The sequence below is a fragment of the Paramisgurnus dabryanus genome, chromosome 6 (assembly GCF_030506205.2).
Source record: "Paramisgurnus dabryanus chromosome 6, PD_genome_1.1, whole genome shotgun sequence".
In the NCBI taxonomy this organism is placed as follows: Eukaryota; Metazoa; Chordata; class Actinopteri; order Cypriniformes; family Cobitidae; genus Paramisgurnus; species Paramisgurnus dabryanus.
In genome coordinates this window covers 25169503-25196928 of record NC_133342.1, presented here as the reverse complement: position 1 = coordinate 25196928, position 27426 = coordinate 25169503, and the positions used below count along the sequence as shown (strand labels likewise).

Genomic DNA, 27426 nt, shown 5'->3' with positions numbered 1-27426 from the left:
GATAGGATTTTAGAATCATGTGTTTTAGTGTAGGTCAAGTTCATCCTCTTCAAGGTCAGTTTAATTTGTCCTTCAGTCAACCTTTCGACTAGTTGATCATGAAGATATGTAGTTTTGGACGTCTATAGTGTCTGACTAAGCCTTTAATATTGTGGCATAGCAAGGCATGGCTGGAAATATTTTTTTTCTGGTTGAACATTTCTTCCCACATTGGAAGTCATGTGCTATTTTTTGCTTCAGACTGAGTCAGATATCTATTTTGTTAATCCACTACATGAAGTAGAAAGACAGAAATAGTCTTCTGGAAAGTTTGTGAAAAGTAGTAAAAGGCCTGAAGAGTAAGATTACAGCAGTTAAAAGCCACTTGACCGAGAACCACAATGAAAAAAATCCATTCCAATTGCACTGCAAATGGGCCATTACCAATTCATTAAATTCTTCAGGACCGTCTGCTGCATTGAGCAAAGAAAGGTCAGGAAAATGTGACTACGCCTGAATGATGCAGAAAGTTAAGATGCTCCGCTCAGCTGTAAGGCATCCTAATGGAAAGTCCTGCAGGCTATGTTTTAATACTGATTCACTCTCTGATATAACTCAAGCATGACGAGGGGATCAGAAGAACATCATACACTGAGACTAAACATAAAAAAGTCACACCCAAAACAGTAATGCTGTGTTCTAATACAATGACACAAAACTGCTTCCTTTTTATTCACCTTCACTGTAACTCGCTGGCTGAAAGATCTTCTGAACTCTGTCCGAGTCCATTACAATGTTAATAAAACCCTTACTATTTTTCAATGCAGTATAAAATTGCAGTTTCATCGCAGCTTCAAAGGGCTCTAAACATTCCCAAATGAGGCTTAAGGGTCTTATCTAGCATAACGATTGTCATTTTTGGCAAGAAACATAAAAAAATTATGTACATTTAAATCACAACTTCTCGTCTTGCACTAGCCATGTGATGCGCCAGCGCAACCTTACATAATAGGTCATCATGTAGGGTTGTGGTTTAAAAGTGCATTTTTTTTATTTTTCTTGCCAAAAATGACAATTGTTTTGCTAGATAAGACCCTTAAGCTTCGTTTGGGATTGTTTAGAGTCCTTTGAAGCTCAGTTGAAACTGCAATTTTAAACTGCATTGAAACTGTAAACTGTTGAAGTCCAATAAGGTTTATTAAAATTAGTAAAATCCTGGAATGTTTTCCTCAGAAAACGTAATTTCTTCTTGACTAAAAAAAAGAAAGACATCAACATTTTAAATTACATGGGGGAAAGTAAATTATCAGGATTTGTTTTAAGACAGTGGAGTACAGTAGGCTAATCCTTTAACATGCTAAATACTTCTGTAAACAGTAACATGCTAAATACTATATATTAAAAAAATCCCTCCTCTACTACTTTCTCTCATTTTTCCAACAGGCAACTTTTTATAGCTCACTCATATTATTGTTTCTTAAGATGAATCGCTTCATTGTTTTCCTATTTTCTGGAAAAAAGCAAAAGCATCTGCTAAATGCTAAACAGTGCAAACAACATTTCAAACTAAAAAAAGCAAAAATAGTCTACACTTTAGGGACAATAAAAAAGATTTGAATTTCTTTGACATGTTCAAAATGAGAAACAATGAGTCATTTCTTTTCTTATTCAGTACTTCCTTAGAATTTTAAAAGAGCTGGACCTTATAAGGCTTAGTTTTCTTCTTCGTCCACCCAAGCCTTAATAAATAACCACTGGATTCATGTTAACACAAGTCTTACTCAGTTTGTGTCAGTGCAAAAAGACTGCCTGACCCTAAGAGCAGCTCTGTTCAACAATCCAAATATCTTTGTTAAAATACAGACACCAAAACAGCTAGTTACAAACCTCAGTTACAATAAACACTGTTCAGAACAATTAAGCGGCACCATCAATTTTACGGCCTACTACAGAAGATAGAGTTTTATAGGATTTCACAATAGTGAACTTTACAGTATAATACCCAGTTCATATCAGGTGGACATCAAGCCTTGAAAACAGATTTTCAGCAAAAGATTTTGTATACTATATACTGCATGCACACTAAAAATACACATCAAATATACATTTATACAACAAACTGTTCTGGGGCCTCATTTATAAAACTTTGCGTAGGATTTGCGTCAGAAGTGGCGTACGGATTAAACATAGGACGCGCGTACGCACAGAAATATTCGGATTTATAAAACCGTGCGCACGCACATCCTACGCATTTTACCCTTAATAAATCACAATCAATTCTAAATGTAGCGCAGCTTTTGCGGCTTCATGACACGCCCATAGTTGCCCATAAATAGTCCGTGAAACGCCCACATTTAATATGCATTGAATGCGAAATCATGGCAAACACAGAGAGGAAATCAAAAAAACGTAACTTCACTCAATGTGAAGTAGAAGTTATCGTTGGCGAGGTGGAAAAGAGGAGAAAAATGTTGTTTGGAAGGCACAGTGTGGGCATTACGCATTGTGATGGGGCATTTTATTTCCATCCATTTAATTGCATCTGACAAGCTACAGATGTCGGTAATAATCGACGTGGAAATGGGACATTGTTCAGCGCAAATGTAATTTCTTGTTGCTTTCTGAATGGTTGAGACATACGCCATACATTGTTTTATCAAAAATAAAACACACTAAAGGCATATGCATGAATACTATAATTCCGTAGATTATGAAGATATGGTTTACTATGAAAACAACTTTCCCCAGTGGACAATTAATACATCTATCTATCTATCTATCTATCTATCTATCTATCTATCTATCTATCTATCTATCTATCTATCTATCTATCTATCTATCTATCTATCTATCTATCTATCTATCTATCTATCTATCTATCTATCTATCTATCTCCTTATTTATCTATCTATCTGTCTATGTAATTGCATCTAAATCTGCTCCCCCAGATGGACACATTGACGAGAATATCAGTTTTGTACATTGTTTCGTTCTGTGAACTATATTCTTTATGAGGATGAATTGCACAACATGCCAATATTATTGCAGAACATATTTCACTTTTCTTTTAGCAAATATGTGTTCATTTGAATTTCTGTTGTAATTTTCGATTTATTTATTTATTTTTCACTGCTGATCGATCAAACGGGTTTTCGTGTAGACTGTTAATTGTGAGACTTGCTTTATGAAGTCTTCATGTTATTTATGAGAGGCAGTGTTGTCATTTTCACTTTCACGTGTTTCTTCCATCTGCCGACAGTCTCGCCATTTCTCATTTCACTCGTTTTTGTGCGTACGCCTGGGTCAGAGCTTGCGTGACGGACAGCACATTTTCCCGTCAAGTTTGCTTTTTATAAATAATAAGTATTGCGTAGAGAGTGGCGTACGCCTTCTTTTGTGCGTACGCAACGTTTATAAATGAGGCCCCTGGTGTCCGGATCTGATTGGACTAAATGTGCTTTAAATCAAAAGTGCTTTGTATTCCACCACCACAGCAATGTTTAAAACTAAAACAGGCCAAGAGTATTAATTTTCTCTGCAGATATGTCATGGCTGATGATGCATTTGGCTAATGCTATCAATCCGTTTTGGAGTTCACTGCCTTTTAACGTACTAACATTATCATTGATTTATAAACTCATTTAATACACAATTTAACAGTATGATTTGTTTGCGAGAGAGTGATTCAATTAAATGATCCAACTAGGGCTGGAACGACGCGTCGACGTAGTCGATTACGTCGATTACGTAATTACGTCGATTTGCCGGAAATGCGTCGATGCGTCGCATTGTTTACGTTTTCAAATGAAGGCGGCTTCAGCTCCGACCGGATAATACAAGTGTTATACCAAACAGCCAGAACGTGATCAAAAGTGTGGGAATACTTTAAGCAGAGACCAAATAAAACACATACTGTGTAAAACTGAAATGGCATACCACAGCAGCGCAACATCTGTGCATGATCATCTTAAAAGAAAACAACCTGGAGCTCTCCGACCTCAGAATGACGCGACGGCAGCGTAAGTATTTGAATTTTTACAGTAAGTTTTTATACAACAATAGAATCAATGCAGGCATATATGGTGCTTAATACAGCTGTGTTTACATCTTAGTTTAATACGAGTTGCGAGACGCCTGACAGACACGACATTGCATCGCGTCTGGGCAGTATGTTGAAACAGTAAATAAAGAGCGGGACAAGTTTAACTTTTTATATTAAGAAGTTATGAAATAATAAGTTACTGTGTTCACTGAGATAGGCATGTGCCCGCGTGCACTGAAAGCCAGCTGGCAGCGCGGAGGTCCCATAGCTTATTTTTTTGCTATGTGCGCAGATATTATAAAAGCTCGTCTGGTTAGGTATTCCTGACATGCGTTTATTTAAAGTAACAGCAGCGTAAACGCCGTTTATAAAATATTAGAAGATCATGCTAACTAAATTTGTATTTACCCGAGACTTAAGAAAAGTTAAATGTTAAAGTTGATGCTAAATGAGAATGCAGTAACGTTACTACTGATAGTAATAATATTAACAGTAATAATATAATGGTTACATTTTATAATAAGGGTTCATGAATCACAATGAACTTATTTTTACTTCAGTCTGAACTAATGCTGAGTAAATGCATGTACTAATCATAAACGAAGTGAAGAGTCATCATTAAGTACAACATGACATGTTTTTTAGTTAATGTATTAATAAACAATGATTTCATGTGAGTCATTTTGTAGTTAATGATGACTCTTCATTAGTTTATGATTAGCACTAGGGCTGGAACAATAAAGAGCAGGACATGTTTTTATATTAATAAGGAGTTATTATTCAGTTTGATTTATTTTTATTTTACTTCTTTAATATTAATATATTTTATTTGTTTAAGGTGAATAATGCCCCTTTTGCACTGTTTATGTTAGGCTGAATTAATGTTGGACTTGTTTTTATGTGATTTGTTATATTTTCCTTGGCACTGGCACTGTTTGTGTATTTGTTTAATTGAGAAAATGCTTCAATAAAATGTTGGCATTAATAGCAGATGTTACATTTATTATTTGTAAAAAAAAATCTTTATTTAGACTATTCGAATAATCGAAAAAATAATCGATAGACTAATCGGTTGAAAAAATAGTCGAAATTTGCAGCTCTAGATCCAACTGAAAATTGTTCTGCTACATTAATCTAATCAGAATCAGCTAATGATTTTGTTTGTTTAAGAAAAGTAAATGAGCTAAATCTGTCCCATTCAGATGCACACTGTTCTTACAAGTGAATGAAACAGAGGTACTTTAGTCTTGAATACTCTTTTCACATTGCAGGTGTTTCAGTTTAGTGCTTACTTGCACTAAAATATCAAAGGGACCCAAAGGCTTATTTCAATTCATCAACAGACAGTATCCACAATACATAATTATTACTGGAGGAGGAATATTTAAAGTATATATTTAGAAGTATTGTGATATTTTAACAGTGCTGTATTTTTTAAAATAGGCTCATTTTCCAGCTACCTCGAGGTAAATATTTGAGTTTTACCGTTTTGGAATCCATTCAGCTGATCTCCGGGTCTGGTGGTACCACTTTTAGCATAGCTTAGCATAATTCATTGAATCTGATTAGACCATTATCATCGCCATCAAAAATGAGCATGAGTTTTGATATTTTTCCTATTTAAAACTTGACTCTTTGTTGTGTGTTTTCAGGCACTGCATAATATCATGGCGCCTGCAGCCCTGTTACGGCAGCAAAGTCCTTGATTATTACGCCAGAATGAGATTATAGTTCCTAGCCATATCGGCCTAGAAAATCGCAACTTTACATTTTATGTCGTTCTTAGTACAAGACTTAAACTTTAAATAGGAAAAATATAGATATTCTTGGGACATTTTTGAGCGCAATGCTAATGGTCTAATCAGATTCAATGGATTGTGCTAAGCTATGCTAAAAGTGGTACCGCCAGACCCGGAAATCGGCTAAATGGATTCCAAAAAAATTGTACAACTCATATGTTTAACTCTAGGATAGCTGGATTTTCAAAAAAAAAAAAAGAAATTGATTTAATAAAATCTCACCCCAAGTATCAATATTTATAGTTAATAGCTCCACAAACGTAAATATAACCTTCCACAATAGGAAGAATTTTTCAAAGGAATTCCAAAATCTGCTGAACTAGGTTAAGTTTAAGGTCAAATAAATTAGTGTAAACAACATTGATTCTAGCCTAAAAGTTTTAAAGCAGATATAATATTAGATTGTACTCATTCATGAAGAATTACATAACTGAAATCATTTAAACAATATGGCACTTAGGTCACAGCCTGTAAAGTATAATTCAATATTTTGATTTTACCAAAAATATTCAAATATATAAGGACTCTCCCCATGCAAGTCTGATTTTGCTGACCCACTTATGTGAATTTCCCATAAACAACCTCTAAACTTTACACTGTAAAAAAAATTCCATAGAAATTGCAGCTGGGTTGCCGGTAATTTACTGTAGATTTAAATTTATGTTTTTTACTGGCAATATTTTGTTCAAAGTTAAATGAACATTAAACATTTACAAGTCTTTGTCTTCACAGAGTAAAACTAAAAAACAGCATCAAGCTAAACATTCGGGGAAACAAAATCTGAAGCAAAAAACAGAAAAAGGTTGATGATGATTTCTGGTTCCCAGAATGCTTTGCATGAGGCTGTTATTGTATAGTTTCATTCTGTAAAGATAAAGACTTGTTAATATTTAAAATTTATTTAACTTTGAACAAACTCTTGCCAGTAAATAACATAAATTTAAATCTGCGGTAAATTACCGGCAACCCAGCTGCAATAACATTGTAATTTCTACGGAATTTTTTTACAGTGTATCTGAACCTCAGTCTGTATTAAAAAGGTTAATTGATAACAATGAATTTCTAAAAAATTAAAAATAAATCAATGAAGCTTTTACTTCCAGGTGTGCTCTGTTGAAGTAGGGAAGGGGGTCTTGGCAACACACTATTTTGAGAGTTGGGTATAAGGTGTGATAGTAAAACCAAAAGAAAGAGAAAAAGAGCTGTGTGAGTTTCAGCAAACTGGAGAATTTCTCAGGATCCCTTCCCTGCTCCTCACTCTAAATATATTAATCCTATCTGACTAATGACCTGAATTTGTCTGGTTGGTGGAGATCTTAACCTCTTCAACAGCTTCACACTTACGCCATTATAAAACTTACATGTTTTCTATACAACACACCCCTTTAGAGACATCCCTTTGTCTAAGCACTCTTCTTGCAGATTGATTATGACCACTCTGAGGTATTTCCAGGCTTTTGTAGCTTATTTTAAGTCAACTGGATGTGAATCTCTGTTTTTGCAGGTCAACTGGAACAGCATGACACTTGTAACACCAAGGCCATGGGTTTAATTTCAACAGAAAACACAAGCTGATAAAAAATTATGCCTTGAATGCACTGTAAGTCAGTTTGGAAAAGTGTCTACCAAAGTGTGAAAATCTTTATGGCTGCTTATATACCACGGCACGGGTCTGTTGAATGCTTTATTCTGTTTAGCTGAGAAATGTTCCATGGGTGTTGATTATTTTTCTGTAAACCGCACACCTGACCTTTTAAATGTCTTAAAAATAGGAATCAGAGCAATGTTTGTGGTTACAGTGGTAAAAGAGGAATATTTGACTCAGGTCCTTTGAATTATTTTAAAATAAGCGGAGCACACGGCTCCACTTCGTGCCACATTACCACCTCGGGTGTGCATTATTTTCAAATATTCAGCAGCCCGTCGTCAATTATTCCTTACATGCAAAACGTTAAATTTACAGAGCTTATAAAAATATAATGCAAATGTTTCTGACTCGGTAAATGTCTAAAGTGCATGGCTTTTTAGACTTATGGCATTTAACAAACTCGCACACAATAACTTCAAACACAGTCTGCTGTGGTAAATCTTATCTCCTCATATTTGGCAGACTCTATCTAGAGACAGGAGCCTACTGCTTTCTCTGTAACCTGCATTTGACCTCAGCCTCCTAGCACTAACAAGACTCACTTTCACACTCACTCTCAGAGCTACTGGTTGCACCATCATCTTAGTTACAAAAAATATTAGAGCTACACTTGCTCCAAGATGTGGACAGCGTGCATTGAATTTAAAGCTCATTCTTGAATTTCACAATTCCCCATACATCCATGATTTCTCTACCATGACTATATTTTCAAAAATGTATAAAAGGCAAGAAAAACATGAGGTGAGTTTGGATATGTCTTGACTGCTTTTGAAAAAGTTGTAATACAGAAGAGATCAAAAAATATATCATAAAAGATTGCATTTTTCAGCAACTAAGACCCCATTCAAAAAGCACTTTGATTGCAGAAAATTCCGTAAAATTGACAGAAAGCCTTCTGTGTGAACACAAACACGTCCTGTAAACGCGCGTGCCATCTCAACAAGATGTTGTGGTTCAGCTCTTTGACATGGGCGAATTAAATGCAGATTAACACTCACTATGAAAAATGTCTGCAAACTGGACTGAAGCAGAGATCAGGGAGCTCGTCACTATCCACCCTGAAACTGAGATCATTAATAAGCAGCATGACAGAAGAGCATATCACATGCTCCTTTATGTTCTTATCATAAACAAAAATGCACGTGTGGTTTCTCAAGAGAGATATCACGTATAAGCAAACTTCAGACGCTGTGGTAAAAACTACCAATTGAAGGACGTCACTTAAGGCATGTGTGTGAATGCATGCTCCGATTCCAGAAAATCATTGGCAGTGTGCATGAACCAAAATCAAATCCCGGACACTTTTTCTGTGTATTTTCCGTAATGTGTGTGTGAAAAGGGCTTAAAATGAATCAGCACATTGCATACTGGTCATTGTGAGATCTGCGCGGCCATTAGCTTTATATGTCCTCTATGTTGCATATGAACATAATCACACTTGTTCATGCATTTCTGTGTAAAATCAAACAAATATATGGTTGTGAGTCTAAAATGTGATTATCGAACATAAGAGGGATCGTGAGAGCATATGCCCCTGCATGCTTTCAATAGAAAACCAGCCCATAAAGACCATTTGGGTTATTATGAACCTCCTAATTAATCTCAAAAGAAACCATGGTTTTGAATGATGTCGATAAAATCAACGATTGTCCGCACAAGGTTTTAGAAAATGCTCTAAAATTTGCACTACAAACAGAGACGATATTAAATGCTCTATTTCAAGCCTGCTTTATTTATGGCCACATCACTGTGCCATTCGTGAAAGCTCTTAGAGATCAATTATCATCACTATAGGTCCAGGAATTTTGTACAGCTATTATTTCACACTGGATTACTAAGGGGAGTTGGAACCATTTCCTGAAAGATCAAAACATCAGACAAAAACAGCAGAACTTTAAAAAATATAAAGATGGCAGGGAAATGCAACATCTAAAGTACACTGCCACTTTGCCATGATAAGGCTTATCACTGCCCAATTGCTCTCAGCAGACATGTCACGTCAACAAGGTCTATATATAAGATTATTTTCATTGTTTGGTATGAATTGAACTTTAGACAACACCTTGCTTTTCCAGCTTGTTCCCAAGACTGTTATCTGTTTTTATTTAATGATGGCTTTCCAAAACAAACACCAAGAGACTCCACCCTAGTTTTAATTCCTTTGAAATCAAGATATAAAAGAATAAATATTTCACAAAGAATACATTTGTTGGAAATTGTAGTGGCACAGTAATCATAGGGCATGATACATAAAACATAATAATATATATTATTATATAGTATATGCAGGTACAATATTGCATTTTCTCATCTATTTACTATATTTAGGTAAATAATTTTTTGTAAGAAAGTATTTACTTTTCTATAGGTGGGTGCTTATGGCCAAAGTCCTTACGACTTTTTTTGAAATATCATTGATATCCACACAATGGACAATCAAATCAACAAAACTGAGAATGAGCAACAATACTATTGATGCTTGCCCTAGAAAGAACGACAAATAGGTTTTTCACGATAGTCGAAACACACAAAAACACATAAAGGTTGTTTGTCGCCTCTGCGCTCCAGGGGGAAGGAATGGCTAGCAGACTACACCTACTCTGAATGACATTAATAGGTCAGCCATGACATCTCGCACATCTGCTTTATTTTCTTTCTCTGGTTTTGGAGGATCTCTGTAAATACTAAATTAGCACATTTTCCCAGATGTCATGTGGTGAAGTCAATAACTTACTTCATGTGCCAATGACATAACTGCATTATTCAAATATTACTGCACAAACTAGGAATGCTTAATATCCAGACTCTACAAATGATGAGCTCCAGTTAAAGAAAAGCTCTGCTTAGGGACAACTCACAACATTTATAATCGAGAGACCTCAGTCAAAATATTAATATTATAGGATATAAGTAGATATTTATGATGACCTTGTCACATTTAGTCCTTGCTTGTATACAAAGGCTTTAACCAGAGCTGACACTGTTTTCGGTAACATGTCTTTCCACACCGAAAGGAAAAATACTATGAGCAGAAGCACAATACGTTTCTTGCCAAAAAGATACACAGTGGGCGGAGCTACCTGGCACAAAACTGCAGGAAAAGAAACCAATTAGCAAGATAGCTATTATCAGTTGCTGGTTAGAACATGGTGTTAACTAACCTAAATGTAAATGTAATGACTGAGAAGCTTGTAGGGATAATCAGCAGCAAATAGTCTCTTGTGGTCGTGATGAAGAAAGTGAAAGAGTGTGAGACTGGGTGGGGTGTGCATCACAGCTGTGTTTGCACCAGATCATCTGATTGCAGGGATGAAGCCCCAGTTTCCTCGCTGTGCTACAGCTGGAGTGACACTGCAGATACAGAGTCAATCTTTTCTTGAGTAAATGTATCAAAAGGACAGAGCTATCCTATTCATCCAAATGACAGCTGCAGCCCTAGAAATATGTGACTTGCATGCTATTATCTTAGCTAAAGTTTAAGAAACACTGGACAACCACCCGAGTCATATACAGGTATAGCTAAATAGGCATTTTTTGCCAAATTAATGACATAGTTACAGTATCTAAAAGTAGGGTCTAACTTTCAAAGCCAACCAGCCAAACCGTGATCCTTTGCCTGAACCCATGTGACAGGACAGATAGACTGTGTAAACAAATATGCTGGAGAGGATGTCTGGCACTAAGATGCTCCAGTTAAGATCCAAAATAGCACCTTAAAAATGAACCATCTGACTTTCAATGATCCAACATTACAACCCTACAGTTCTATTTAGAGAAAACTGTGATGAATGATATACACAACGTTGTTGTCTCTAACACTGAGAGGTTGAACATTTAATGAGATAATAACTGATATGGAATTACTATGTGCTACATATAATTATCACTGCCAGTACTTTTGTGTTCTATAACAGTCAGCAACCAGGAAAAACTCTTTAAATTAAAGTAGAATAAATACATTTAATGTAAGTGCTCAAAAGATGTATACTAAATGTTTATTGAGTGTTTGTGTGGCTCATCTGGTAAAGCATTGCATTAGCAGAGCATGCCCTGAAATCCATCAGATCAATTGCATCTTAACCTACATGCACTGAATCCATCAATTAACTGGATCCTAACTCACACGCACTGACATCCATCATCACCTGCATACCAAATCACATTGCCTTAAATCCATCAGATCACTGCATCCCAAATCACATGCCCTGAAACCATCAGATCAACTGCATCACAAATCAGATGCCCTGAAATCCACCAGATCAATTAAATCCTAACCTACTGTACATGCACTGAAATCCATCAATCAACTGCATCCTAACTCAGACACCCTGACATCCAGTATATCAACTGCATCCCAAATCACATACCCTGAAATCCATCAGATCACTGCATCCCAAATCACATACACTGAAATCCTTCAGATCAATTGCATCCTAACCCTGAAATTGAACATATCAAATGCATTTTAAATTACAGACCAAAGCAGTGCCTGATTGAAAAAAGCATTTAGGGGCTGGACACACCAAAACTTTTAAACGCGGCTGAAAACGCCTTGAGGACGCCGAATGCCAGCTGTTTTTCAGCTGAGCGCTTTGGTAGCTGTGAGCCGGTTGGTTGCTGTGGTAATGTCCCGCCCTCCTCCACTGTAATTGGACGGCCGTGTGAGAACTGACATTGACGAGCTGAGCTTTTCACTCAAAGTTGAATATTTTTGAACTCTCGGCGCTCAGCAGTGAGCGCGGAAAAAACCCGCTAGCTGCTTGCTTTCTTGAAACACGCGGAGTTTCCATTGGAATCAATCGAAAACATGCGCCGGCCGCGGGCGTAAAAGCTTTGGTGTGTCCAGCCCCTTACACTGTCAGAAAAAAAAGGTACAAAGTTGTTCCTTTTTCTGTCGCTGGGGTGGTACCCTAAAAGGTACCTTTTTGTACCTTTATGTGTATAAAACACATTGAAATGTTGTACCTTATGGGGTACATTATTATACCCTAAGGACCAATTGTGTACCTTAAGGAACAATTTTGTACCAGTTAAATTTTAGGGGTACAAAACAGTTAATTGTACCTTTAAAGGTACAAAATAGTTCATTAAGGAACAGTAATGTACCCCAAAAGGTACAACATTGTATTATGTTTATATACCTGTAAAGGTACAAAACGGTACCTTCGGGTACCACCCCAGCGACAAAAAAGGTACAGTTTTGTACCTTTTTTTCTGACAGTGTAAAGAAGAACAATACAATAGTCTCAGCCTCAGACATCACGCCAACAGAATGTTGGCTAAACGTCTGATGTTTATCGTACACTTTCCTGGAAACCCTGTGGGTATGTCTAGGTCGTCTTTTGATTTGTTGAAATAAACCGGATTTCCAGGAGAAGCGAGTGTCGCGATTAGTTTCAGTCCCTGGAAAACAAAGCCCTGACGTTCCATTGAGGAAGAGAATCAGTCGTGTTCATTTGGATAATAATGACCAGTTATCATGATCAGCTAAACATTGGATTCATGAGACGTCCAAGAGTTTTGCTTGAGGCAGTTAGTGGAGTCAAAAAGTTTGGTTCTCCTGAATTGCTTGTAGGTGTTAAAAAGTGGAGATATATGCTTCAAACAGATGCTTACCGGGAGCGTCTCATTGGGGTGGCTGTGGATGAAGTGCACAACGTTGTTCTACGGTGAGTGAAGTTGTTTATTTAGATGCTATTCGGTTGCGGCTGGTTATTTCAGTTACTGACTTGTTGCCAGCCGGCTCGTTATTGTGAGGAGTCCGAAACGTGATGCTAGTCGAAACAAACTGTGATTGGTTGTTTGATATGTCACTCAAACAGCCTCATGGGCGGGATTAGTCCAGAAAAAGCAGCAAAAACACGCAAGACTAACAATAGAATGACAAATAAACAATTTAAGATTAAATGCATTTTCTCTAAATATAAACAGACATCATCCCAAAAATATGCACAAAATGGGACAAATCTGGTTTGGCTTTAATATTGTTTGACCTTTCCTCAATTCAGTTCAATTATTAAGCATAACCAGCATGCAACTGTGTGTATGTAAGCAAACTCAAGGAAGCTTTAAATCTAATGGAACCCTAGACCTTTTTAATCCTGCAAAGATCTACCCTGATTAATGAGAGACATATGTCTTCATTACAGGACCCATAACTGTCAAACCCCTGTGTAAAGCTTCTTACACATGATGATATATCATAATCAGGAGCAATTACTCTGCCATTATCAAATATTAAACGGTAAGCAAAATCCCACCAGAATATTCTCCAGCTTCACCCATGGTTAATGGCTCTTGGAGTAAAGTCTCTCTTATACCGAGCAGAAGCTGTGATTAAACGAATATCTGTCCGTGTAAGGGCATCCTTTGCATTAAGCTGACTGATGAATTTTATAAATGGGCTTGGGTGGGTTTGCTTTGGTCGCTTTCTGCTAATGAGGTGAAGAAAAGAATAATATAGATGGCAGCATGTGGGCTACAGAGCTCTAACATGGACTGCAATGAGGAGCTGGTGTTATTATTTATTATGAGACATGAGACTGTTAGAATGCGGGTCCAACAGCCCTCTAATGTTGACGATATAGGGTGGAGTTTTCCCTGCATGTGAAACTGTAAATATTTTTTAGAGAGCTAAAAATAAGCAAGATATAAGAGTGCTGGTTAAGTGAATTCATCAGTTCTCTGTTATTAATTTAGGTCTTTCAAAAACTGCCTTATAAACTGTTCAGATATTTAGCTGTTTAGGTCCTTGGTATTTTATAGAAGCTTCACTCTTAAAGCCAATACTGTCCTATGGAGATAAAGTGATTTAATTAAGGACTCAGGCATACTGTAATAACTATACTTAAGACAGAATCTGCGACTTTTAGTTTAGCATTGTTGATTACAGCTTTAACTGCAACTGAACACGATGTAGCTCAAAATAACATTTGGCTGGCAATACATTAAAAGACATCTACAGAGTGTTTCGTTATATGAAGTATGAGAATAAACGTTGGTGCCTTGGGAAATTATGTGTAACACGTGGGCCATAAGAAGAAACTGTAAAGAAACAGCAACAATTGGCTAACCATATATCAAAAAATAGTGGACTTTCTTGATAAATGAATGATTTCACATCCAGGCACATACATAGTTTAGTACTAAAAAGCCTTTATTTTTAGGGCTACATATTGGTCCTAGCAGGCCTTCATCAGGGTGCCAAACAAAACTAACATTACACTTATTTAATAACAATTACCTTGTTTGGTAATTTGTAATCATGTTTGGCATGTATATAACGTTTCGCAATTGAATAATTCACATTTCTAGTTCGAATTGCATATCTATCCTCTGCTACTCTATCTGTCAACCTGCTTTTTGTCATGTTCACATAAAAACATTTTCAGGGACCTTCCGATCTGTATACAACATACTTGGAATTATAATTAATAAAACCATTAAATCTCAAATTTCCTATTACATTTTGTAACTTCAAATTAATAACTTTTAACCATATTTACACAATAATTGTAGTTACCAGTTGAAGTTCCAGTCAAGTATCCGTCCTGCAGCTGAAAAAATGGCTCCTCACCAACCTGTCCTTATTTGTTGGGGCACGTTTAAAAGTAAAGTAATGATGTTCTTTAAACACATCTCTCGAAGTCTCATCAACCTGAAGGATGTTCAAATTCTTTCCAATGATCCGTTTTTACTTGCACCGCAATCGGCAGACCAATTTGGTCTATTGGTCTACTTTTGCTGCCACCCACTTACTATTTAATTAAAAGCAAACTGTTTGTAGTCTATTCTTAGTTTCGTCTTAGTGCATGTGATCCTTGGATCAGGTCTGGATAGTCGAGACCGTGCCATGTAGGAGACAGCATACAGGCTTCACACATCCATCTTCAGCTGTCTGACAGAGACAGAGTGGCTCCACTTCCCTAACGTCACAACCCACTCTTGGAGAAGACGGCTCAGTTTTAAAGTGCACTTCGTAACAGAGATGTGTGGTTTGCCTCCATTAAGTCTAAGTGCTGCTCAAACCTCCAAAGGACTGTCCAATCAGCTGCAGTGAGTGTCATTAACTAGTAGCATGAAAACAGCAGCTTTACAAAAGTCAGATCAGTGTCCCATGTCCAAGCTACTTATAATCTTTACTGAGTATCAGCATTATCAGCAAGTATACACTGTAAAAAAAAAATCCGTAAAAAAACGGTAAATCTCTGGCAGCAAAGTTGCCAGAGAAATTCTGTCAAATTACGGGAAAAAAATGTTTTTCAAAATAACATACAAAAACCGTTAAAATACAGAGAATCTTTTACAGTCATAATTCATTAAATTACAGAATATTACTGTTAATAACTGTTATAAAACTGTATAAAAACGTAAAAAGTATGTAAAAATACATGAAAAACAACTACCTTTCAGGTTAATCTCTGTAAAAATACGGCTTTTATTAGTTACTTTATTAAGTTACTCTGTATTTATACAGTAATATTCTTTTTAAATACAGTTTATCTATTTAAAATAACTAAAAAAGACCTGCATAAAAACATAGTAAGTATGTGAAAATACATCCAAATACAACTACTTTTCAGATTAATCTCTGTAAAAATACAGCTTTTATTAGTTACTTTATTAAGTTACTCTGTATTTATACAGTAATATTCTTTTAAAAAACAGTTTATCTTTATAAAATAACTAAAAAAAACCTGTATAAAAACGTAAAAAGTATGTGAAAATACATGAAAAACAACTACCTTTCAGGTTAATCTCTGTAAAAATACGGCTTTTATTAGTTACTTTATTAAGTTGCTCTGTATTTATACAGTAATATTCTTTTAAAATACCTAAAAAGACCTGTATAAAAACGTAATAAGTATGTGAAAATACATGAAAAACAACTACTTTTCAGGTTAATCTCTGTAAATGTACGGCTTTTAATAGTTATTTTATTAAATTGCTCTGTGTTTATACAGTAATATTCTTTTAAAACACAGTTTATCTTTGTAAAATAACTAAGAAGACCTATATAAAAACGTAGTAAGTATGTGGAAAATACATGAAAAACAACTGCTTTTCAGGTTAATCCCTGTAAATATACGGCTTTTATTAGTTACTTTATTAAGTTGCTCTGTATTTATACAGTAATATTCTTTTAAAATACCTAAAAAGACCCGTATAAAAACGTAATAAGTATGTGAAAATACATGAAAAACAACTACTTTTCAGGTTAATCTCTGTAAATGTACGGCTTTTAATAGTTACTTTATTAAGTTGCTCTGTATTTATAAAGTAATATTCTTTTAAATCACAGTTTATCTTAGTAAAATAACCAGGAAAATTTCATAAAAACGTAATCAGTATGTGAAAATGCATGAAAAACAACTACTTTTCAGGTTAATCTCTGTAAAGGTATGGTTTTTATTAGCCATTTTATTAAAAGACATGTATAAAAATGTAATAAGTATGTGAAAATACATTGTTAAAAAACAGTTTACTCTTAAATATAGCTTATCTTTACAAAACAACTAAGAGCAATGTATGAAACCCAATAAGTACATAAAATCAAAGACTAAAATATTACAAATATATTTTAACAAAATGATTGGACAATAGAAAAATAATCATAGTATGTTAAAATACCTCAAAAGTAGCTACATACATAATCTGTAAATTAAGGTATTTAGTTGTCGTTATATAAAACAGCCATGTCTACCAACATTAATTTTGTGTTAAAATATAGCCAATCTCATGTATAGTAACTAAGAAATGTTATTTCTTGCAGTAAAATAAAAACTATAAAAAATGTATAGGGTACCTCCTTTAAAACAGAACAGTCATTTTAGTCAATTGTAACCAGTATTTAATGTTAACTGGACAGTAGAAATACAAGCAAACCATGAAAAAACAGCTACATTATGATAATTAATAAAATAATTGTGTCAAATAAAATGTTTTACTGGCAAAATAAAAACATTTCATTGAGGAAACATTTCAGGACTTTTCTCCACTCAATGGACTTCAATAACTTTATAATCAAAATTATCTAGCTTTTGCAAGACGACAGTATGCATTCATATGGTGTCAGAAGAATTGTCCATCTTATATTACACAGATTTCAGATTAAAAACAGTCTACTATTTCCACACCTGGGTTGCCATGGTCATCCGATGTAGATCCACAAGCACAGGTTTTTCTATAATCTGAAATCACAAAAGAAGGAAATATTTAAAAAAAAAAAAACTATTAAAATTTAGGGTTAGGACTAACTATGAATAACTCTTGCAGAGTGCACCTTTAAAGTGTAATGGATTAGTTTAAAGGGACACTCCACTTTAAAAAAATAAAATAAAAAACACAGTTTCCACATTTTCCCGCTCCCTTAGAGTTAAACACTTGATTTTTACAGTTTTGGAATCCATTCAGCCGTTCTCCGGGTCTGGCTTTACCACTTTTAGCATAGCTTAGCATAATCCATTAAATCTGATTAGACCATTAGCATTGCATGTTTAAAAATAACCAAAGAGTTTCAATATTTTTCCTATGTAAAACTTAACTTCTGTAGTTACATCATGTACTAAGACCGACGGAAAATTAATTTGTGATATTCTAGGCAGATATGGTTAGCACTAGGGGTGGGCGATATCTCGATATTCGACCTATAACGATATATTATTGGGACTCGAAATGGATTTTGACATATCATATATTGATATGATGTTTATATTAAATTATGATTTCGCCACTTTGCTTCTTTGCCTTTTCTGTGTGCTGTGCTCGCCCCTGCCTCCTTGCTTTTGTTCCCCCTCCCCTCGCGTGTTTTCTCATTTAACATGGCGGCGCCCGTCACGGAATCAACACTGGCCACCACGAATAGATCTTCCATGATTCCCATTTACATGTATATTTTACTGTTTAAAACGGCTTAAATTCATTGTTGCGAACATTCAGCGCACCCCTCTCTCGTTCCGTGAGGCGCTTCGACAGCGCGCATCTCTCTCTCAATGACAGTGAAAAGGTGGCAGTGCTTTAATGTCCGTTTCTCCGTATACTTTCTTTTTTCACGGATGTTACTGACAGAGAAGACGACTTATCTAGTTTATCATGACCAAACAAAGGTTAGCAGTAGTGCTACATACACACACAGACCCAAACACACGTTTTCTTGATGTGAGAGCTATCTCTCTCCCTATGATGCGGTGTGCAAGTGCACCTGTTCTTAAGTTTTCTGTGTAACAACAACAGTGTTTTCTCTCATATTTAACCCATTTACTCCTAAAACCTATGTTAGTCCAGGATAAATACCCTTATCTCCTGAGGGTTTTCAGAAAAAAAATTCAGTTGTTTTATTTTTGAATAAAAAGACGAAAATATGCATTTTCTCATTTTATAGTTAAAGTATAATTTTTGTATATATTTTTTTAAATGTTGCAGAAGCACTTTGTTCCTACCTCTTTGCACTTCAATAAAAAAAGCCCTTGTGGATTTTGACATTTGTTTTTCAGTATTTTTTTTTGGGGGGGGGGGGGGGTATTTTTCCATGCAAAGCCACTGGAATATATATCGTCCATCGAGATATAGCAAATATAATTTTCACTCCATATCGCCCAGCCCTAGTTAGCACTATACTCTCATTCTGGTGTATGAATCAAGGACTTTGCTGCTGTAACATTACGCAGTGCCCTGTAATTGAAAGTTACTAAGGGGACTACTTTCGGGCCCTGCGTAATATAATTGCCCCTGCTGCAGCCATTTACGGCAGCAAAGTCCTTGATTATTACACCAGAATGAGAGTATAGTTCTAACCATATCGGCCTTAAAAAAAAAAAACTATTAATTTTCCATTGGTCTTAGTAACCTACACAATGTAACTACAGAAGAGTCAAGCTTTGAATAGGAAAAATATCGAAACTCTTATTTTTTAGCGCGATGCTAATGGTGTAATCAGATTCAATGGATTATGCTAAACTATGCTAAAAGTGGTACAGCCAGACCCAGAGTGTTTAACTCTAGGGGAGCTGGAAAAGTAGCATATTTTCTAAAAAAGTGGAGTGTCCCTTTATGCATTTTTTTATTTATTTCCAAACTCATTATGGAGGAAGCATTGATATTTTCCACCAAGGGAGAGCTGGAGCTGGTTTGGAGCCAGAGCAAAGCAAACCGGTTCTTAGTAAGCTTGTCAGTTAATCCATGTCTTTCTTTCCTCAGTGGAAGAGAAAAATGATTTCTGAACTTTTCTTCACAGATTGGAGTTATAACCCAAACTCTTCTTAGTTCAAATCAACGCAGTTTCAAAGGTCTTTGAGGTGCTTTCACAGGCTCTGCACGATACCAGCTGAGGACGGGGGGTGGGGGTCTAGCAAAACAATTGGTTAAAAAAAGGTATATACTTTATATACAATAATTCGGATTGAGCTCAAGCCGGGAACTGTCATCACGCTCAATGGCGCATGCGCGAGCGGAAGCACCGCCCCACTCTTTACACACAAACCGGCCGAGCGTGATGACGTACTAACGCCGCAGAACTAGTTCCCGGCTTCTTCCGGCCTGAGCTCAATCTGAACTATCGGATAAAAAGTACATACTTTTTTTGTAGAAAATAATCCTTTCGTTAGATTGTTTCGTTAAAATCCCCCTCGTCCTCAGCTGGAATTGTATTGAGCCCGTTGAAGCACTTCAAAGACCTTTGAAACTGCATTGATTTGAACTGACAAGAGTTAGGTTCCACTGAACCCTATTTTGTAAAGAAAAGTCCAGAATGTTTTCCTTAAAAAAAAAAAAACAAAACTATTTATCTTTCACTGAGGAAAGATAGACATCGATATCTTGGATGGCATTGGGGTCTTTAAAGGGTTAGATCACCCAAAAATGACATTTAGCCTGTGATTTACTCACCCTCAAGCGATCCTAGGTGTATGACATACTTCTTCCAGACAAATAAAATCTGAGTTATATTAAAGTGCCCCTATTATGGAATTTTGAAAATTACCTTTCATAGTATGCATCATAGATCTAAGTGAACGAAAACATCCAGAAATGCACTTTTACCATGGATAGATGCACTTTTATCAACTTCAAAACAGAAGCACCCATTGACTTCTAATATAAATCTGGGAAGAGCCAGGGCATTTGTTAACATGATTGTATTATGATTGTATTTGTCTGAAAGAAGAAGGTTATATACACTTAGAATGACTTGAGGGTGAGCAAATCATGGGATAATTTTCATTGCAGGGTGAACTATCGCTTTAAGGCTTTAAAGGGACACAAGGCAGCATTTTTATGTTAATAAATCATCTTCGTAAGTCGGTATATGGTTAAATGACTCATTACATGACGAATGAAGACTCTCTCGCCCGCCCCTACCGTCTGTAGGAAGAATACCCCACTTGCAAGTTCGCTGTATCCGACCCGGTGTCCTTCAGTCTCGTATAGTCTTAGATATAGAACGCATTTACTCCCAGACACTAGGGGGAGCTAGTAGAGAAATAATACTCAGACTTGCCTTGTGTGCCTTTAACATGCAATAAAGGGACAGATTTGTGACCTTGTTTACAAATAGAACTTCAAAATAGAACATTTGAGATTTTTTTCCCCTAAAATAATTGTTTTCTGTACTATTACCGTGCGTTCACACAGACGTGTTAAGAGATGGCAAAAAAACGCTATTCGCGCGTAGTTGGATGCTTGAACATTTGGAGTTTACACGCTTCATTCACGCCTGAAAACCGCACATGAAATTCTAGTTATTCAAGACATTTACGCGGAAATTCACATCACGGGAGGGGCTTCCGCGACTCCGCTCGCTTCCTGTAATTACGTCACTACTAGAGAAAGCTCCTGATTGGTTAAAGGTAGGGTAACAGATTTGATCCTGAAACATTTTTAGTTATGCTGGTTAAAAGTCTCCTCACATCCTGATAGCAATCACTGTGTTAAGTTGTTTAAATGTATTTGTAGAAATTTATGTCATCTGTGAAAGGCGTAGGACCAAAAAATGTTCAACAAATCATAGATTTCGGTCCGAACGGACGTTTCCTTTTTTGTCCCTCATACGCAAGCGTAATTTGAATTCCCACCGCGCAGCGAGTCCATGCAGACACCATACGTCATCGGCACGTTCACGTGCGCTCACCTCCTGTCTGTAAACAGCGAGAACAGCAAACTTTCTGCTGAATTGACAACCTACACAGGAGCCACAAAACTAAAGGCATTTTTTATAACAACAACGGCAAAAACTGCCTGGATCAGCAAGAACAAAAACCCAAATTAACATCGGTAACTTTACTGTAGGGCTGCACGATTTGGGTAATTTTTCCCATAGCGGTTATTGATGCTAATATTGCGATGTGCGGTTGCGATTATAATAAATGGTATCATGAGTCAAGTTGATGTGTTTTAAGGAAAATCCACACACAGTTTAGTGATAATGCTAAAATGTGTATTTGTAAAACTAGAAATGGTTTCGTATTGCCATGTGATGTAGCAACTGCTCAGTGTCAGTAATCCTAAATCCAAAATACCACCATACAACAGACGTAGATTTTTTTTTAGATACCAGATCACTGTCAATCTCCTCTGGATCCATCTTCGCTCTGGTATTTCCGCAGTGCGCACACACAAGTGACGACGCACGCCACACACGTTCATGCCACACGTGCACTGCCTTTTTTGTTCGTTTTTCTTTCTTTTTTTAAACAGTAAGGAAAATCATCAAACTGTTATCAGAAAATGTGTGTTAACAAGTCCACACATTTATTTATTTAATATAATTGCAACATTTTGCGGTCATATAATCGCACAGGCTGACATCGCGATTGCGATTGCGATGCAATTAATTGTGCAGCACTACTTTACTGCTTTACCACGAGATGCATACAGCTGCAGGAGGCAGAGGGTCTGAAAGGGTCGTTGCACTGTTTATTTTGGTAAGGTAGGTACGCGATATGTTTGTATTGAGATGGATTCAGATATTCTACTTTGATGAAACGTTGTGTTGCTTATGAAATTTGTGTTCGTTTACGGATTAGAGTAACGATATAGTTACTACGTCTACACAACCGAACGTGTGCTTAAACTAATTCTGATGTAAACCAGTTGTTTATGTTGGTTATTTTGGAAGTGTTATTCACTTTGTACTGCAAAGTTTTCTCACTGGTAAATGAGAAATGAGACGTGACCGTCTGATCTGTGCGTGTTCATGTGTTTTGAAAGAGGCGTGACTTTGGATGGCGATTTGACTTGAGGGTGGGATCGGGATTTCATTGCTAGGCAGCTACAGTTAGCAGTTTAAAAAAAATTTTACCCTACCTTTAAAGGTAGGGTAACAGATTTGATCCTGAAACATTTTTAGTTATGCTGGTTAAAAGTCTCCTCACATCCTGATAGCAATCACTGTGTTAAGTTGTTTAAATGTATTTGTAAAAATTTATGTCATCTGTGAAAGGCGTAGGACCAAAAAATGTTCAACAAATCATAGATTTCGGTCCGAACGGACGTTTCCTTTTATGTCCCTCATACGTAAGCGTAATTTGAATTCCCACCGCGCAGCGAGTCCACGCAGATACCATACGTCATCGGCGCGTTCACGTGCGCTCTGTCTGTAAACAGCGAGAATAGCAAACTTTTCTGCTGAATTGACAACCTACACAGGAGCAACAAAACTAAATGCATCTTTTATAACAACAACAGCAAAAACTGCCTGTATCAGCAAGAGCAAAAATCCAAATTAACATCTGTAACTTTACTGCTTTACCACGAGATGCAAACAGCTGCAGGAGGCAAAGGGTCTGAAAGGGTCGTTGCACTGTTTATTTTGGTAAGGTAGGTACGCGATATGTTTGTATTGAGATGGATTCAGATATTATACTTTGATGAAACGTTGTGTTGCTTATGAAATTTGTGTTCGTTTTCCGGATTAGCATAACGATATAGTTACTACGTCTACAAAACCGAACGTGTGCTTAAACTAATTCTGATGTAAACCACTTGTTTATGTTGGTTATTTTGGAAGTGTTATTCACTTTGTACTGCAAAGTTCTCTCACTGGTGAATGAGACATGAGACGTGACCGTCTGATCTGTGCGTGTTCATGTGTTTGGAAAGAGGCGTGACTTTGGAGAGCGATTTGACTTGAGGGTGGGATCGGGATTTCATTGCTAGGCGGCTACCGTTAGCATTTTTCAAAATGTGTTACCCTACCTTTAATGCGGGGCGTTTTTCCACCAAAGTTCAGATTTTTCAACTGCGCAAACTAGACACACAATTGAGGTGGATTTGCGTCTACCGAACCACGCTTAATGCCTCATTAGCAACGCAAGACCTCCAGATGCGCGTTAACACGTTTTTAAATTGACATAACATTGAAATCACTGCCGCTTTGTGCCTCTACCGTGGCTGGAGTGAACGCAGCATTATGATAGGAAATAATGTAATAATCTGACCTGGAGTAATTCAGTTTGCCCAGTAGAAAATGACTAAAACAGTCCCCTCTTGGGACCTGGGATGCTGTGGTCATCTGCAGTAGATCTCCACCAAGCACAGGCTTTTCCACATAACCTGAAATCAAATTTAAATATTTTAAAATACTCTTTACATTTAGGATTTGCGAAATTGATACGTTTAAGCATTCTTTAAAATTTCCAAACTCATTAATGGAGGAAACACTTAACCTGTTATTATGATTGATATTAAGGTTTGACCACAATACTGTGGTGAATATATCATTTGATAAAAAAAAAAGTTTACTTTACTCTAATGATACAAAATAATATAAATATTTGACCACAGGATCACTTCTAACATTTCCAGGGTGTTAAAGAGGCTAAAAGAACATAACTGGGCCCGTTTTAGTCAACGGGGTGCAAATTTTAAAGAGGATAACACAGTGTAGCCAACAACAATTGTTTTTATTGTTCTCTGTACTGACAGCTAAAATGTTAAAATTGACCAAAGTTCTCCTTTAATGCACTCTAATAGTGTATAAGTAACGTTATACAACAACATTAAATATACTAGATTACATTGAAATATGTTATTAATTCATATTCCTATGATTTAACCTTCTAATGAAACAACTACAATGACATTAGGAACATCCAAATGAAACATACTAGCACCTACCTACACCATGTGCAGGCCTGACCACGTGCGTCAAGCACAGCACAAATCATGATTCAAATGGATTCTTAAAACACAATGCATGTTTATTAACAGGTAATAAGATCTATTTTCTTTCATAAAAAAATAACTAAACAAACAACATACCTGTAAACAGACCAACATCATCAGTGGATCGACGGGGCAATGTCTTTTCTCTCACTCTGTCCTGAAGACACTGAGCATAATATGATAATTATAAGATTATGAAATTCATAATATGCTTATTACAATTAAACACTTCATCACAACCAACACGATCAAATGCTGTTGAGCACTTGAGCAAAAATATGCATTTGGACGATAAAACTCAGCATACCAGAGAAACGTCCACGAGAAAAGCACCATCACACGTCGTACATGGAGGAACCCGGGAGATGTTCCCCCGAAGACGCTCCCACCCTAAACGAAGACCCGAAGAAAAGTTCCTTTAATTTAACGTTATATTCTCTTACTTGAGAACAATGATATGAACAAAATTGTTTGAGGTTCATTAACATATTTTAATTACAAAACGGAGTATAACCACCAGTAAATTTAAGAAAATAATACAATATAGGAAAAAACGATTCAAATAATTCACACCAGTTACAAATGCATACTTTTTATATTGAACTGAAAACACTCTTACCTTCGTTCGAAACGCAGGAGAAAACATATTCCTTATTCCGAAATGCCAATGCAGCTCCATGATATCCGAGGATGGCTCACCTAAACTCAGAGTGAATCGAAAATACCGCGCAAACCCGTTGACTGCGTTGAGACGCATCTGACATCCGTTTGTAAATTCAAACTTCTAAAACACGTGACCAAATCATTGCTGCTCATTCGACTGTTACGACCTACGACACATTCGCCGTTGTGGGCGGGAATTGGCGGCAAATTTGAATCTGTGTTGCACACATACACACACAAACAAGAGATGTATCGGAATAAAGTGTGCTGTTGAATAAAATTGTGAATGTTAAATAGTTGTATGGAGTTGAAATTAGAATAATGTTATTTTTATTATTCTGTGGAAATATTTTGATCTTTGTCAAAACAAACTCTGAATAGGCAACAAAAGTTACAATCACAATATATATATATATATTTATTTATTTATTTATTTATTTATTTACACATACGTAGTAGCAATATGTTATAGGCCATATATGTGTGTGCGTGCATGTGTATACACACACACACACACACACACACACATACATATATATATATATATATATATATATATATATATATATATATATATATATATATATATTTATTTATTTATTTATTTATTTATTTACACATACATAGTAGCAATATGTTATAACTTATAGGCCATATATGTGTGTGCGTGCGTGTGTCATTTTGCATCATTGAAAGAAGGAAGTCCAATATCTTTGTTGAGGGAGTGAGACTACAAACACCCCTTTTCTCAGTCAAATAGGCACCAAATTCTAAATGTATGTTACATTTTGACTACAAATATGACACACTTTCAATAAAGATGACTGTTTCTACGGGTGAAATGCTTCTTTAAACGTGTAGGCCTGGAAAATTCCACAAGGAAAGATTCTGTTGGGGTTTTTCCCGTATGACTGTTGACCCTATTCTTCATTACATCATCCACCCTATTTTTCAACATGGACAAATCAATTTCATACAAGATAATTTTATGTATGAGAATTTTCCTTAGTCACTAGTTAAACAGCCTGAAAAATAACAAGAGTGTGGTAAACAGTAAAAATTACTTGTGCTTTATGATTATTGTGTGTTTATGATTATGATTACACACTTGCTGCACAGGTTAAATTAAAATCTCTGAGAACTGTGGGCAGGATAATTAAGTGTATTAGGGATGCTTTGCCCCATGCATTAATGTCATGTATAAACTCAGCCCTGGTAGATGATTTTACACCTCAGAACTTGCCTGAGCTGAAGGTGACCCCTAAAGATGGAGGAGATGTAATATAAACCAGACTGCATTGTTGAAAGGGATTTGGTTGTTCATAATGTGGCAAAGAAAAACGTTTATATATGTGTTAAATCTGTGCATGTTGGACATTTGCAAGGAAACAGATACTAAATGAAGGGATAAAATCTCTATTTGCGAAGAAGTGCATCCATCATGGAGAGTACTGTGTAAAGCTCTTATCTCCAAGCGATGTGGAGATCTTCAGTGTAGAGTTGTGCTACAGCCTCAAATAGATATCATAGTTTAATAAGATTGTTCTGTCCTGTAATGCTCATGATGTTTTTCATATGTTTTTTGAATGTCCAAGACTTTCCTTTATTTGTAATACTTGAAAGTTGATCACAAAATTGGGGTTTTCATATAACAATACCTTAGTTTACACTGTAAAAAAAAATCCGTAGAAATTACAATGTTATTGCAGCTGGGTTGCCGGTAATTTACCGTAGATTTACATTTATGTTATTTACTGGCAAGAGTTTGTTCAAAGTTAAATAAATTTTAAATATTAACAAGTCTTTATCTTTACAGAATAAAACTATACAATAACAGCCTCATGCAAAGCATTCTGGGAACCAGAAATCATCATCAACCTTTTTCTGTTTTTTGCTTCAGATTTTGTTTCCCAGAATGTTTTGCTTGATGCTGTTTTTTTATTTTTACTCTGTAAAGACAAAGACTTGTAAATGTTTAATGTTCATTTAACTTTGAACAAAATATTGCCAGTAAATAACATACATTTAAATCTACGGTAAATTAACGGGAACCCAGCTGCAATTTCTACGGATTTTTTTTACAGTGTATATTAGGATATAAATATAGAAGTTCATGGCAACAACACCAATGATTCTTG

At 36.0% G+C, this 27426-nt stretch overlaps 1 protein-coding gene across 2 annotated transcripts in view; it reads right to left on the bottom strand.

The window, feature by feature from the left end:
* ppp2r3a (protein phosphatase 2, regulatory subunit B'', alpha) overlaps positions 1-27426 on the bottom strand; it is a 160665-nt gene that overhangs the window by 110424 nt on the left and 22815 nt on the right. The gene's annotated exons all lie outside the window — the stretch shown is intronic.